The sequence below is a fragment of the Hordeum vulgare genome, chromosome 1H, assembly GCF_904849725.1.
Source record: "Hordeum vulgare subsp. vulgare chromosome 1H, MorexV3_pseudomolecules_assembly, whole genome shotgun sequence".
Lineage (NCBI taxonomy): Eukaryota > Viridiplantae > Streptophyta > Magnoliopsida > Poales > Poaceae > Hordeum > Hordeum vulgare.
Genome location: NC_058518.1, coordinates 188,994,699 through 189,011,054, shown reverse-complemented (window position 1 = coordinate 189,011,054; position 16,356 = coordinate 188,994,699).

Below are 16,356 nucleotides of genomic sequence, written 5' to 3'. Positions count from 1 at the left end.
TCTTGACGTACAAGTGACTCCAGCGTTCTTCCTAAGGGATCCGAAGTGATTTGTCAAGCGCACTAGGCTCTGCGTCGGCTTGGCCCGCCGCGCGCGTACCTCTCCACGATTGAACCGACCGGAAACCAAGGATAGCCCAAAGGAGGAAGGGGCTACGACCACAGTTAGGCCCCTGAGTCGCGATGCTCTAGGGTCCCCCTTGACGTGCGAGCGTCTCCGTACCTCCTGTTGTGGGTCCTCCGTGCAGGGCGTGTGTGTAGGCACAAGCGGGCTGTGTTGGTTTCCTTGCCAGCTGAGGGCTCAGCCATTAGCGGGCTGTGTTTGTGCCGGCTGCGGGCATAGTCATTGGCGGACTTTGTTTGTGCCAGCTGCGGGTGCAATCATTGGCTGACTATTTTGATTGCCTCCATATTCTCCCGAGCGCGGAGCATAGGGCTACCACTAGGCATGGGATGGATCCCTCCGCGTCCTCGTGGGCCCTGGGCATATACATCCTCAGCTCGTTATTACGTGAGAGTGTCACGGTGGGGGTGTATATTGGAGGTCATGAGGACGGTTTGGCCTCAGACTGTACCTACCCCCGAGTCATTGGTGGACTGAGCTTCTCCCTGGCACGGAGCATAGGGCTTCCACTAGGCGTGGGAGGGACCACTCCGCGTCCTCGGGGGGCCCTGGGCATATACAGCCTCGACTCATTATTACGTGAGAGTGTCACGGTGGGGTGTATATGGGAGGTCGCGAGGACGCTATGGCCTCGGGAGTGTCCCTATCCCCGAGTCATTGGTGGACTGAGTTGATTTTGTTTGGGTCATTGGCAAACCGTGCTGACTTCTTCTTATTTGGGAGTGAGGCTGCGTATCTGCATGGACAAACTTCGACGGGAGCCCCAAAGCAGGGTCCGACCGCCCGACAATATAAGCAAGGTAGAACGTTAGGATTCGGAATGGGTGAAACTGAAATAACCAAAATATGCATAAATGAAAGTAGCATCTGGGGGAGTGTCCTGAGCTCGGGGAGGACGCATGCTCTGGGGGCGCCCTCGGACTGGGTCAGCCAAAAAGTTACCTCGCAGCAGCCAATAAAAATTCACCTCGCGGTCGTGTCACTTGAGCACCTGTCCCCATGGTCGCGTCGTCGCTTGAGTACCAAAGGCGCCGTCGTCGCTTGAGCACCTGTCCCCATGGTCGCGACCCTCACGGGTCCGCTGCCTCCCGAGGCTTGGGGCCCTCGCTTGGCCCGAGCATCGCCTCCTCTTCCTCGCGGCGCCACAACAGGCGGGGTACGAGAAGGGCCCGTTGGGGCCTCTGGTAGGTGGCAGTCGCATTCCTTAGCTCGAAGGGCATGAAGGCATTGGCGTCCAGGTACACCCACTCATAGCCAGACATCATGGTCCAGAAGGGGCCATAAGCCATGGCAATGTTGGTTGTGAGCGCATTGATGCAGATGCGGGGCTGGTCAATCCTGCCGATGACGACGACTACGATTGGTGGTGCAAGGCAGTCACCTTGTCGCACGGCTTGGATCTCTCGAAGTTCTTGGATTGCTATGATGACGGACTCACGGGAGCTGGGTGGACACGCTCTAGAGTGCGCCCTCGGGATATGCTCGAATGCCACCCCCGCCTCACAGGTCAGGCGAGGGACCTCCTCGGTGGGAGCCCCCAACCTTGACCCAAGGGGGTTGCCGAGTGCGCCTTCCTATGCGATGGGGAGCATGGGCCCGTCCCCTGGCACGGAGACCGAAGCCCCAGGTGCTCCATGGGGAGGAGTTAATTCTTCGTCTTGCGTGGGTCCTCGCGAGGCAGCTCGTCTTCTTTGTCATCTGATCGCTCCACCGCCACCGCGAGGTAGGCGCGTTACACTGTACAGACGACATCCTTCTCGTCGCACGGGATGGTGATGACGCCGCCGCTCCCTGGCATCTTGAGGACATTGTAACCATGGTGGATCACTGCCAAGAACTTGGCGAGTGCCGAGTATCAAGGATCGCGTTGTATGGCACGTGAATGTGCGAGACATCGAAGACGATGATCTCAGTGTGGTAGTTCTTGCGTTCAGCGAAGGTGACGGAAGATGCACTTGCCTGATGGGCACGGTGGACCCCTTCGTGACTCCTGAGAGGGGCTTGGTTGGCATGAGTTGTTCGTACGACAACTGGAGTTTCTCGAAGGTCTCGACTGAGAGGACGTTAAGCCCTACCCCACTGTCGATGAGAGTCTTGGTGACGAGGACGTTGTAATGCCCCAAGATGTAACTTGCCATATTTGGAACCTTCTGGTATGTGGGTCCATCATGTCATTGATATGGGAGTTATATTTCATGTGCATGTCTTGTTTTCCCTTGAATACATGCATCCATATCATTCCATGCCTCTTGTGTTTGTTGTTATTGGAATCCATGTATGTGGTGTGACATGTGATGATGATATGTGATGTGATGAGTGGTGCATTTGAAAGTGGGGTGCTTCTATGTTAGTTTTCCACTAGGTTTTAAAACCCTCCTTCTCTATTTCTCAAAGCTCAAGTTTGACCTTGCCCTATCCCTGGTTCAAAAAATGTTTATGTTTTAGAATGATTTGTGGTGGATGTGGTGCTAGGTCTTTTGTGATTTGAATCAATGTTTGAGTGGGGTAAATATTCATAATACAGGTTATTCCAATTCTGTTTTGTAAATATTTAAATGCTCCACAAATTCCCTTTTCATTTTATTTAAATAGGCCATAATTCCTTATGACTAGGGGCATTTTTTATCTTTATTTTTTAAGCCATAGAATACCTAGCAGATTTATTGTTTGCTGGCTGTGTTTCAAATAGGAAAACCAGTAGGTTTTCCTTTTTCTTCTATCAAGCGCCAGCATGGGCCTCCTTCCCTCCCAAGGCCCATCCCTCCCTCTCTGTTTTCCCCTCGAGCCCAGGTTGCACATTCCTCCCTTCTCTCTGACAGCGTCTTCTTCCCTTCCCCTGTTTCTTCCGTCAGTAGCAGGCACGCGAGTGAGAGAGCGACGCCGTGAGTTCACGCACGTCGAGGCCCTATATAACCTCGACGTGTGTGCCCTGCTGCCTAGGGTTCCGCGTCCACCCTCCTAGCGCCGCCACCTCCCTTCCATCTCTCTCTCCCTCTCCCCGTCGGGTAAGATCTGTAGGAGAGCTTCAGGGTTCAGTGATCGCCACCGGTGTTTCGTCGTTCCTCCCCTTGTCGCCGGTGCATCTCCGTCGAGCCCGAGTCGTGCACGAGGATGAGGAATAATCCCCCATTCCATTCCCGACGCTAGCGAGGCCAATCCTCCTTCCTGGCATCTCCTCCGTGTCGTCGTCGCCGGAGTAAGCTTTGGGTCGAGCAAGGGCTGCTTCCTCTTCTTCCTTTCCATCGAAGTCGATCGTCCCTGAGCACTCCAGGGTGAGCTGCTCGTCCTCTTCTTCCTTTCCCCCCTCGCGTGTAGCATCCCAGGGCCGTAGCGCCGCCGCTCTGTCGCCGTAGCCGCCGCGTAGCTGAGCGTAGTTGCGCCGTCATGGCAGGCTTCCTCCTGCTACGGTGGGCACGGGAATGGGTCCCTAGTGGATCCCTCTTCCTCCTCGCAAGCAGCCGCAGATCAATTTGGGGCGTAGCTTCATCGGTGGTCGTCCCCTGTTCTAGTCGCCGGCGATCTATTGTAGGAGCAGAGAGGGGTTACCCAAAAGAGTATCCTCCTCTACTCTGTTAAGTTTCAATTCGTAGCGTAGTGGTAAGTAGGTGGTATTGGCGCTTGGTGGTCGTGGGTTCAAAACCCGCAGCGCCCCTTTTGTTTTTGTAAATACCATGGCACAGTAGCACAAGGGGAAAGTTCACCTTGTATGCCTCCTCTGTTCTGTCGAGCTGACGGCCAGTAATGCAGTGGTTTGCTGCTGTGTGTTAATCCAGCAGGTTGAGAGTTTGAATCCCCTCTGCCCCTTTTTTGTTGTTCTATAACTTGTTGCTTGCTGTTCTATAGATAGGAGGCTGATTACATGGCTTCAGCATCAATATGTTGTGCCTAGGATCTCAAACCAGTAGGTTTTTCACCTATGTTTTAGTTAGTGTGCTTGTGTAGTTAGTGATGCTTATCTATGTGTTTGTGCTAGTGTATGTGTGTAGGATATATGTGTGTGAGCAAGCTTACATGTGTGTGTGTGTTAGTATGTGAGTGTGCACTAGGTGTAGTTTTTCCACATGGTGTTTGCTAGTATATGTGTGTTGCAAGCACCCACATGTTTGTGTAGGTGATGTTAAGGTGTGTGCTTGTGTGGTGCAAGCACCCAAGTGATTGTGTTTGTGAGCTTGTGGTGTTATGCACTAGTGTATGTGTAGGAGTATGTCCTTGTGTTGTTATAGATGTAAGCATGAATGAGATTGTGTGTGTGTGTGCATGTGTGTGTGACACCCACATGCCCAAGGCATGGTATTGCCTTAGTGAGCTCTTGTGTTGCAAGCATACATGTGCGTGCGATAGTGGAAGTTGATGTGAGTGAATGTATGTGAGTGTGTGTATGCTTGAGGCATGTGTGTGAGAATGGTGATGTGCTATGGCACACATACATGAGGTCTCAACCCTCATGTCACCATTGGAGTTGTGAGTGTGTGCAAATGTATGTGTAGATGATGAGCTAGTGTGCAACACATGTGATATAGCACTATTTGCATCCTTGTGATTCCATGTAGTTTTTCATCTTAGCTTTTTGCCTATTTGTTCTATGCAAGTACCTAGGTGTTATATATGCTTTTGGGATAGAATAACAATCCCAGAAAGTGTTCCAAAGGGAAATCTGATTCCACCATTGGATTCCTGGGATGATTCTACCCCAAAAGCATGTATAATACCTAGGTACTTGCATAGAACAAATAGGCACAAAGCTAAGATGAAAAACTACATGGAATCACAAGGATGCAAATGGTGCTATATCACATGTGTTACACACTAGCTTATCACCTACACATGCATTTGCACACACTCACAACTCCAATGGTGACATGAGGGTTTAGACCTCATGTATGTGTGCCATAGCACATCACCATTCTCACACACATGCCTCAAGCATACACACACTCAGATACATTCACGCACATGAACTTCCACTATCACACACACATGTATGCTTGCAACACAAGAGCTCACTAAGGCAATACCATGCCTTGGGCATGTGGGTGTCACAGACACATGCACACACACACATAATCTCATACATGCTTACATCTATAACAACACAAGGACTTGATCCTACACATACACTAGTGCATAACACCACAAGCTCACAAACACAATGACTTGGGTGCCTGCACCACACAAGCACACACCTCAACATCACCTACACAAACATGTGGGTGCTTGCACCACACATATACTAGCAAACACCATGTGCACAGACTACACCTAGTGCACACTCACATACTAACACACACACATGTAAGCTTGCTCACACACATATATCCTACACACATACATTAGCACAAACACATACATAAGCATCACTAACTACACAAGCACACTAACTAAAACATAGGTGAAAAACCTACTGGTTGGAAGTTGATGTGAGTGAATGTATGTGAGTGTGTGTATGCTTCAGGCATGTGTGTGAGAATGGTGATGTGCTATGGCACACATACATGATGTCTAAACCCTCATGTCACCATTGGAGTTGTGAGTGTGTGCAAATGCATGTGTAGGTGATGAGCTAGTGTGTAACACATGTGATATAACACTATTTGCATCCTTGTGATTCCATGTAGTTTTTCATCTTAGCTTTGTGCCTATTTGATCTATGCAAGTACCTTGGTATTATATATGCTTTTGGGGTAGAATCATCCCAGGAATCCAATGGTGGAATCAGATTTCCATGTGGAACACTTCCTGGGAATGTCATTTTTCTATTTTGTTCTATGTTTAGAGCTTGGTGCCATGTGATGTCATGAGCCCAAGAGGATGATTCCTTGTTGTGGCAGTAGTGGGTGAACCCCTCTACAGCATGGTGGCTTTGTTTTATGCTTAGGAGTTTGTATGTGCGAGTTGTGCTTTGTCAAAGTAGGCATGTGGCTGAAATTGTCAGTTTAGTGAAAATCTAAGATTTTCATTAAGTGTGCGAAACTGCTAATATTTTCTTCCCTTGTAGTTGTGGTTGCAAAAGTTCATGTGTTGGGAATCAGCCCTTGCAACCAACTAGAGAGTTGTAGCTTTTTTGTTTGTCTAGCTCTCTATCAATTTTCATTCCAATTGACTTCTTGTAGATATTGTTTTGGGTGCTGTCAAAATGCTTCAGAGCATAAACAACTAGTGATAATCTGAGATTTTCACTAAGCCCGGGAAATCTGATATTTTTGTCCAAGTTAGCAGATGTAGATCTTTCTGTGTGTAACTCATTTGTATTATCTTTTTGCTCATGCTTGTAGAGCTTTTGGATTTCTTTTGCCACATATCTTGGTTGGCACATTTGGGTGGTTGTAGGTGCCTTGCATGTTGCTCTCAAACTGCTATGTTGCTGTTTAGGACATATGGTATAGTTTTGTGGTTTTGCTGCTTGTGTGTGCATAGTTGATCGTGTGGTGAGTTTCTTTGCACCACCCCATCTATACTTGTTTGTTTCGTGATGTGGCAACCTGGGAATACCATAAGTATGCCGATATGACCCGTAGAACTCCTTATGTTGTTTTGTAGTTTTCGGTTGATCCGTAGCTCCATTCTCAATGTTCTTTATATGTTTTTTGCATCGTTTTCACGTGAAGCATCTGTTCATGTCATCTTCATGCATGTCAAGATAGCTTAGAGTGAAGTTTTGTCTAGAAGTTTGTCTTTTCTTCTCATGCATAAGCAAGTGACTAGAATAGAGATGCATGCTACATTCTCATCTCATGCATCATGTGTTTGTTGCATCATGTGGTGCTTTTGTTCATAGGATGCTATTTTTATGTTGGGTAGCACCAGGATCAGAGAGCGAGTACGTGGATTCGGGAGAGTACGTGCAGGACGAACAAGAGCAGTTCCAAGCTTTGTTATGCCTAGATTCACGTTTCCTTCGTCATATGCTCGCTGCCTACGACTGAAATAATTGCCTCGTGATATTGCCATGAAACCCAAACACTTTCCCCCTCCTAGCAAGTATTGAATGGCTAAGTAGGCTTGCTCAGCTTCTAATGTTAGCGTTGCTAGTTGCAGGTGCAAGTGTCTCATGTGATAACATGAGTTTTGATATCATTATGATTAAATCTGTTATTTAGTTAATGCAACTATATACTTGGTAAATGACGGAAGGCCTACCCTCTTGCCGGGTGTTTTGTTCCATTATTGCCGCTATAGTTTCCGGCAACCGGTGTTTCATTCCATAACTGGTCGCTCCTAACACGTTTGGGGTTGTTATGGGGACCCCCTGATAAATCGTGTAGTGTTAAGACTTGTCCGGCAGGACCCAACACTGGTTTTAATCTGCTAATCACTTAATAATAATTTTTCATTGGGAATAGCTACCCCGAGGAATTAATCAACAACCCGGGCCACTGCTCCTCGTGAGTGTTGGTCTAACCCAGAGCAGCTTATTACGCTCCCCGGGGCAATTCAGTGTTTTGGCGTGGTAACCATCGCTCATTCGTCGTGTCCTGAGACTGAGATACGTGGCTCTTATCGGGGTCGTCGACACAACGGGAGGTCCTGCTATTCTTGTCTTACCTTAGCGATATATCTTGGGTATAGGAATCCCGGTGAAGCTTTGGTTCTCCCAGAGTTGAGGTATTCCTCTAAGGAATCCGACGAGATCACGAGATTCATGCAAGAGGATTACTTTGCGGGCCATGATCGTTTGTGATGGACTAATTGGAGCACCCCTGCGGGGTTTAATCTTTCGGAAAGTCGTGCCTGCGGTTATGTGTCAACATGGAGTATTTGTTAACATCCGGTTATAGAGAACTTGAACTTAATCTAATAAAACTGCCGACCGTGTGCATAACCGTGATTGTCCCCTTCGAAGACCTCTCTTCGATCGGGAACACGGCGGGGTTATGTTTGACGTAGGTAGGTGTTCAGGATCACTTAGTGATCACCTAGTCTTCGTCCGCCCGTGTAGACCACCACATCTATATCTTGTTCATCGTAAGTTAGCCATCATAAATACTTAGGCTGCTGCAACCTAAACACTAAACCTTCATCACCTAATAACTTGACTAGTTTCGGTACCGAGGTATTAGATTGCTGAGTCCCTGTGGCTCACAGATTACTTCAACACCCCAACAGGTACAGGTATGCCCGACACAGGTGACCCCGATGGCACGTAGTTGGCGTGGTAGTACAATGAGGAGAACGACCGCCTGTACGTGAACTATCCAGAAGACTCAGGCCGTGGTCGTGATCGTGGACAAGCATGCGGGATAGCATAGCCTTTTCTCTTGTTATGTAGTCCGTAGAGGAACTACCTTGTCCGAATAAATGTGTGGATGTAAACTCTAATATTATCTATGCAATGGGAAACGATTCCCCATTTTGTCATTCGTTATTATTTATGTGTTATGTTTATCTTGCTTGTGAAACACTTAGATGCGCTTCTTCCCATTTTGGGGCCTCGTTCCCTAAATCGGAAAGGACCTCATATTAGTCATTACAAGTTGGTAATCAGAGCCTTACAACCATAGGAGCCTTTCTGTGATCGTACTTGGCCGAGTCGAGTCTAGTAAAATGTTTTGAATCTTAGTTATATCGGAGAGTAGGTTTCTTTTTTTCTCCTCTTGCATGCTCTGGTGAGGTTCTCGTCTTAGGAAATCTTAATTCTACTCCTCTTCTCACTCAAAAAAAAATTAGGATCACGTGAGTATTTTGAAATCTATATGATATCGATGTGACGGAGTTCTCTCTTGGTGTCTCTTGTCTGCCTTGATTTGTTCCGGGGAGTTGAGCTCCAGGGGATTCTCGTGCACATCGCCATCATTCTGATTACTGAGTATCTCAGAACGAAGGATGTTCGTAATTGCTTCAATACTAGTAGTGACGAGATAACCCCAATGTCCCCAGTACTGGTGCAGATTGTTCGGGAGTACTGTCATACTTTGTATCGTTGTGATCACGAGGTACTGTAGTAGATGAAGGTCCGAGATTCTGGTGATGTGTTGACGGATGTGTTACATTGGACAGGTTAGTATAGGAGTTGTGTGAATATTACTCCTTGTATCCGTGTACCAGATTGCATGACCAGATATTTCGGTAATTCATAGGTGGGATATCAAGTGGTGACTTATAGGACAATCTTCCTACATATGCATGATGTGAGGTTGGGATTCGACATTCAGTGGGTACGTTTGTTCACGGTCGTCTTACAGCGGTTCTCGTTGTGTCTTAAAGAGTCCTTGTAGCTTGCTACGACTTGGGGATACTTCGTAAGTCGTGTGCACTACCTTGCATAGGATGGCTACTATAAATCCGAGCCCGTGCGATCTTATCCATGAAGATATCGGATGAAATCTCGATCATATGTTTGTTCCGAGCAGTTCTAGCTCATAATTGTTTGCAAGTGGTATCGACAGTCAGTTTGAGGAAGCATTCTTACTATTTTGTTCGAGTGCAATTGTTAATATTCCTGTTCAGATATTCCTACCTTTTTGATTCAGCTATACCTTCAATATTATTCTATGGGCTAATGTGTTGTCCGTCTTCAGGATGGCTCCACCAACTCGTCAGAATCAAAGTCGTGAGGGTACTGAGATGCCGCCACCACCTCCTCCTCCAGAGAATCCTCCTCCACCACCGCCTCCTCCTGCAGAGGCTTGGCAAGCGGTGATGGCTGCTACAAATGCAAACACTCAGATGCTGATATAGTTGTTGCAAGAGAGGACTAATTAGCAGCAAGGCAACTTCAATCATGGGGGCAATCAGTTTGCTAATCTGAGTCAGTTCCTGTCAAATCATCCAAAGACATTCATGTCGTGTGACCAGCCGTTTGATGCTGAGGATTGGATCCGCGACATGAACAAGCAATTTGAATGCATCAATGTTCGTCCAGAGGATTTCGTCAAGTTTGCAACATTCCAGCTGAAGGGGAAAGCATCTATCTAGTGGCACCAGTTGAAGGATTCCAAGGGTGCCAGAGTGATTTCTTGGGATGAGTTCTCCAGAGACTTCAGATCCCAGTACATTCCATCCAGCTTTGCGGAGGAAATGCATGAGAAGTTCAACATCAAGTTCGACGAGCTAGCCCGATACGCCTTGCAGGACATTCGTGACCAGAAGAGCAAGACTTATCAGTTCAGAGGTGATTTGAAACAGGATTTGCAGCTAGCTCTCGCTTTGCACGATCCTGAGGAGTTGGCTGAGGCAGCTTTGCTCAGGGTGGAGAATTCAAAGAAGCGTTTCAGAGATTCCACCTCGTCTTCCTCAACTCAGGTGGTTCAGAAGCAACAAAAGTATTGGGTGTCTCCTCCTCCTCGGCACACGCATCAGTTCAAGCATTCAGGTGGCCGTGGTTCTTCCCACCCACCCAACCCAACTTTCCAGCAGAGATTTCAGGAGCAGAAGCAAGGGCCTGCTCATACACAGTACCGTCAGGCGGCAGATGTTACTTGTCACAAGTGTGGGCAGAAGGGTCACTCTGCCAACAAGTGCACTTCGCAGCTGCGTCTTCCGCCTCCTCCTCCAGGAAAACCTCCAAGCAATGCTATCATGAAGTTCAACCCCAGGTCTGCTAGAGTCAATATGGTGAATGCGGCTGAAGCAGAGAACTCGTTAGATGTGATTATGGGTAACCTCCTCGTTAATGATATTCCTGCTAATGTTTTATTTGATTCTGGTGCATCACATTACTTCATCTCCAAGCCTTTCATTGCTAAGCATGACATTCCCGCAATTCACTTGGATAGTCCCTTCCGTGTTGTTTCTCCGGGAATGCGTATGAGTTCGCACATGTTGGTTCCGGATGTTTCTGAAAAGATGGGTAGTTATTCTTTTCTGGTTTCTCCTATTGTCTTGGGCAATTCCGACATTGATTTGATCCTTGGTACGGACTAGTTCGCCATGAACAAGGCATTGATGGATTGTGAAGCTAAAGAAGTGAAGCTAACTCACTCTTCGGAGGACCTGATTATCTTCGCGACGCACGATGACACAATCCGTCTGTTCTCTTTGAATGAAAAGGGTGAGATTAATTCTATTTCTCAAGTCCGAGTGGTTTGCGAATATGAAGATGTGTTTCGAGAAGAACTGCCAGGAATGCCTCCGCACCGAGAAGTTGAATTTGTTATTGAGCTTGAACCAGGTACTGAGCGTGTGTGCAAACGTCCGTACAAATTGGGTCCAGAAGAGCTGAAGGAACTTAAGAGGCTACTCGATGAGCAGGAGCGTTGGGGTCTGATCAGACCAAGCTCGTCTCCTTGGGGCTATGGGGTGTTGTTTCTCAAGAAGAATGATGGCATGGACCGATTGTGTGTTGATTACCATCCATTGAACAAGAGGGCAATGAGAAACAAGTATCCACTTCCTAACATAAATGAGTTGTTCGAGCGGTTGAAAGGGGCTAAGATCTTCTCCAAGCTCGATCTCAGGATGGGCTATCATCTAATTCGCATTCGCGAAGAGGATATTCCAAAGACTGCTTTCAGGACATGTTTTGGCTCGTATGAGTATACGGTCATGTCTTTTGGTGTGGAAAATGCTCCACCAAAATTTTGTCGAATGATGAGCTACATATTCTCTCCGTTCAAGAATGAATTTGTCTTGCTTTATCTCGATGATATTCTGGTTTTTTCGGAAACTGAGGAAGAGCATGAAGAACATCTCACGCTGGTGCTTGATAAGCTGACAGAGCATAAGTTCTATGCCAAGTTTTCCAAGTGTGAGTTCTGGTTGAAAGAAGTCGTCTATCTTGGGCATATCATCTCTACCGAGGGTATGAAAGTTGATCCATCGAAGGTGCAGGCCATTGTTGAGTGGGAGCCTCCGTAGAATGTGAAGCAGCTTCGAAGCTTTCTCGGGCTTGCAAGCTATTGTAGAAAGTTCGTCGAGAACTTCTCCAAGATTGCTAAGTCTCTCTCAAGTATTCTTTAGAAGGGTGTGAAGTATGCCTGGTCTCCAGAGTGTCAGTTGGCCTTCGATACACTCAAAGAGAAGCTCACCTCTACTCCAGTCTTGGTTCCTCCTGCTGACTCCAAACCTTACCAAGTGTTCTGCGACGCCTCTCTTCAAGGTCTTGGTGCAGTTCTGATGCAAGAGAAGAAAGCGGTAGCTTATACCTCGAGGCAGTTGAAGCCAAGTGAGAACAATTTCCCGTGCATGATCTTGAGCTGGCACCAGTGGTACATGCTCTGATGACTTGGAGACACCTCTTGTTGGAACGAAAGGTTGAAGTGTTCACTGATCACAAGAGTCTCAAGTACATATTCACCCAGCCTAACCTGAATCTCCGGCAAACTCGTTGGGTGGAAATGCTCTAAGATTTTAATCCGAGCGTTGAGTATACTCCAGGCAAAGCTAATGTCATGGTAGATGCTTTGAGCAGGAAGGCTTACTGCAACAGTCTCATTCTGAAGCCTCTCCAGCCTGAGCTTTGTGAATCTTTCACAAAGCTGAACCTTTAGTTAGTACCTCAGGAATTTCTTGCAATTCTTCAGATCTCTCCTACCTTGGAGCATCAGGTCCGAGCAGCTCAACTTCTTGATGCAATAGTGAAGAAAGTCAAGATTGGCTTGGCAAAGAGAGTTCCCAAATATAAGTGCTTCAGTGTTGATGCCAGAGGCACATTATTCTTTGCGGATCGTCTAGTCGTTCCGAAAGGCGATCTCAGAAAGGTAATAATGGAAGAAGCTCATAACTCTCTGCTCTCAATACATCCAGGAAGCTCCAAGATGTATCAGGACTTGAAACAAACCTTCTGGTGGACTCGCATGAAGCGTGAGATTGCTCAGTTCGTAAATGAATGTGATGGATGTCGAAGGGTGAAAGCAGAGCATCAACGTCCAGCCGGTCTTTTGCATCCATTGCCCATTCCCAAGTGGAAGTTCGACCATATTGATATGGATTTCGTCACCGGGTTTCCGTAGTTCAAGAAGGGTAACGATGCCATCTTCGTCGTCATCGACAAGTTTAGTAAAGTGGCTCATTTTCTTCCAATCAAGGAATCCATCTCGGCAGCTCAGCTTGCAGAGCTGTACACTTCCAGGATAGTATCTTTGCAGGGCATGCCTATGTTGATTTCTTCGGATCACGGAAGTATATTCACTTCCAAGTGATGGGACTCTTTTCAGTCAGCGATGGGTACGAAGATACGCTTCAGCACATCTTTTGATCCTCAGACTAGTGGGCAAGTGGAGAGAGTCAATCAGGTCCTTGAGGATATGTTGCGAGCCTGTGTTATCTCTTTTGGCATGAAGTGGGAAGACTGCCTTCCTTTTGCTGAGTTCTCGTATAACAATAGTTATCAAGCTAGTTCAGGCCAAGCTCCATTTGAGATTCTCTATGGAAGGAAGTGTCATACCCCGCTCAACTGGTCCGAGACCGGCGAGCGTAAAATTCTTGGGAATGACTTGATAGAAGAAGCTAAAGAGAAGTGTCGGGTCATTCGGGGTAATCTTCGAGCAGCACAATCCTGTCAGAAGAGCTATTATGATATCAAGCATCATGATATGTCTTATGAGCTCGATGACTTCGTCTATCTCAAGGTGTCTCCTATGAAGGGTATACAACACTTTGGCGTCAAAGGCAAGCTTGCGCCTCGTTTCGTTGGTCCTTTCAGAGTTGTTGGCAACAGAGGCGACCTTGCCTATCACCTCGAGCTCCCTTCAAACTTTGCAAATGTGCATGACGCGTTCCATGTCTCTCTGCTCCGGAGATGCTTCAAGACCCCCGAGCACATAGTGCATCTTCAAGACATCGACCTTCAACACGACCTATCCTATCGTGAGCATCCAGTTGCGGTTCTCGAGGCGACTGAGCGCAAGACCCGCAACAAGTCCATCAAATTTCTCAAGGTGCAGTGGTCATATCATTCCGACAAAGAGGCCACCTGGGAACGCGAGGATCACCTCCGTTTTGAATTCCCACAGTTCTTTCAGTCCTAGATCTCGGGGCGAGATCTTTTGTAGTGTGGGAGAGTTTGTAATGCCCCAGGATGTAACTTGCCATATTTGGAACCTTCTTGTATGTGGGTGCATCATGTCATTGATATGGGAGTTATATTTCATGTGGTATTTCAGGTGCATGTCTTGTTTTCCCTTGCATACATGCATCCATATCATTCCATGCCTCTTGTGTTTGTTGTTATTGGAATCCATGTATGTGGTGTGACATGTGATGATGATATGTGATGTGATGAGTAGTGCTTTTGAAAGTGGGGTGCTTCTATGTTAGTTTTCCACTAGGTTTTAAAACCCTCCTTCTCTATTTCTCAAAGCTCAAGTTTTACCTTGCCCAATTCCTGGTTCAAAAAATGTTCATGTTTTAGAGTGATTTGTGGTGGATGTGGTGCTATGTCTTTTGTGATTTGAATAAATGTTTGAGTGGGGTAAATATTCACGAAACAAGTTATTCAAATTTTGTTTTGTAAATATCTAAATGCTCCAAAAATTCCCTTTTCATTTTATTTAAATACTTCATAATTCCTTATGACCACGGGCATTTTTTATCTTTATTTTTGAAGCCATAGAATACCTAGCAGATTTATTGTTTGGTGGCTGTGTTTTAAATAGGAAAACCAATAGGTTTTCCTTATTTTTCTATCTCGCGCCAGCATGGGCCTCCTTCCCTCCCGAGGCCCATCTCTCGCTCTCTGTGTTCCCCTCGAGCCCATCTTGCTCGTTCCTCCCTTCTCTCTCATGGCGTCTTCTTCCCTTCCCCTGTTTCTTCCGTCAGTAGCAGGCGCGTGCGTGAGAGAGCGTAGCGACGCCGTGAGTTCACGAACGTCGAGGCCCTATATAACCTCGGCGTGCTTGCCCTCCTGCCTAGGGTTCCGCATCCTCCCTCCTAGCGCTGCCACCACCCTTCCATCTCTCTCTCCCTCTCCCGTCAGGTAAGATCTGTAGGACAGGTTCAGGGTTCAGTGATCGCCGCCGACGTTCCGTCGTTCCTCCCCTCGTCGTCGGCGCATCTCCGTCGAGCCCGACTCGTCCACGAGGATGGGGAATCATCCCCTGTTCCGTTCCTGACGCTAGCAAGGCCGATCCTCCTTCCTGGCGTCTCCTCCGCGTCGTCGTCGCTGGAGCAAGCTGCGGGTCGTGCGAGGGCTGCTTCCTCTTCTTCCTCTCCGTCGAAGCCGATCGTCCCCGAGCACTCCAGTGTGAGCTGCTCGTCCTCTTCTTCCTTTCCCCCTCGCACGTAGCATCCCAGGGCCGTAGCGCCGCCGCTCTGTCACGGTAGCCGTCGCGTAGCTTAGCGTAGTTGCGCCGCCGTGGCAGGCTTCCTCCTGCTGCGGTAGGCACGGGAATGGGTCCCTGGTGGATCCCTCTTCCTCCCCACAAGCAGCCGCAGATCAATTTGGGGCGTAGCTTCATCGGTGGTCGTCTCCTGTTCTGGCCGCCGCCGATCTGTTGCAGGAGCAGAGAGGGGTTACACAAAAGAGTATCCTCTCTACTCTGCTAAGTTTCGATTCGTAGCATAGTGGTAAGTAGGTGGTATTGGCGCCTGGTATTCGTGGGTTCGAAACCCGCAACTCCACTTCTGTTTTTGTGGATTTTGTGGCACAATAGCACAGGGGGAAGCTTACCCTGTATGCCTCCTCTGTTTTGTCGAGCCGATGGCCAGTAGTGCAGTGGTTTGCTCCTGTGTGTTAATCCAGCATGTTGAGGGTTCGAGTCCCCTCTGCCCCTTTTATTTTCTTATTTTTTTTGTTGTTCTATAACTTGTTGCTTGCTGTTCTATGGATAGGAGGCTGATTACATGGCTTGAGCATCAATATGGTGTGCCTAGGATCTCAAACCAGCAGGTTTTTCACCTATGTTTTAGTTAGTGTGCTTGTGTAGTTTGTGACGCTTATGTATGTGTTTGTGCTAGTGTATGTGTGTAGGATATATGTGTGTGAGCAAGCTTACATGTGTGTGTGTTAGTATGTGAGTGTGCACGAGGTGTAGTTTGTGCACATGGTGTTTGCTAGTATATGTGTGGTGCAAGCAATGACATGTTTGTGTAGGTGATGTTGAGGAGTGTGCTTGTGTGGTGCAAGCACCCAAGTGATTGTGTTTGTGAGCTTGTGGTGTTGTGCACTAGTGTATGTATAGGAGTATGTCCTTGTGTTGTTATAGATGTAAGCATGTATGCAATTATGTGTGTGTGTGCATGTGTGTGTGACACCCACATGCCCAAGGCATTGTATTGCCTTAGTGAGCTCTTGTGTTGCAAGCATACATGTGTGTGTGATAGTGGAAGTTGATGTGAGTGAATGTATGTGAGTGTGTG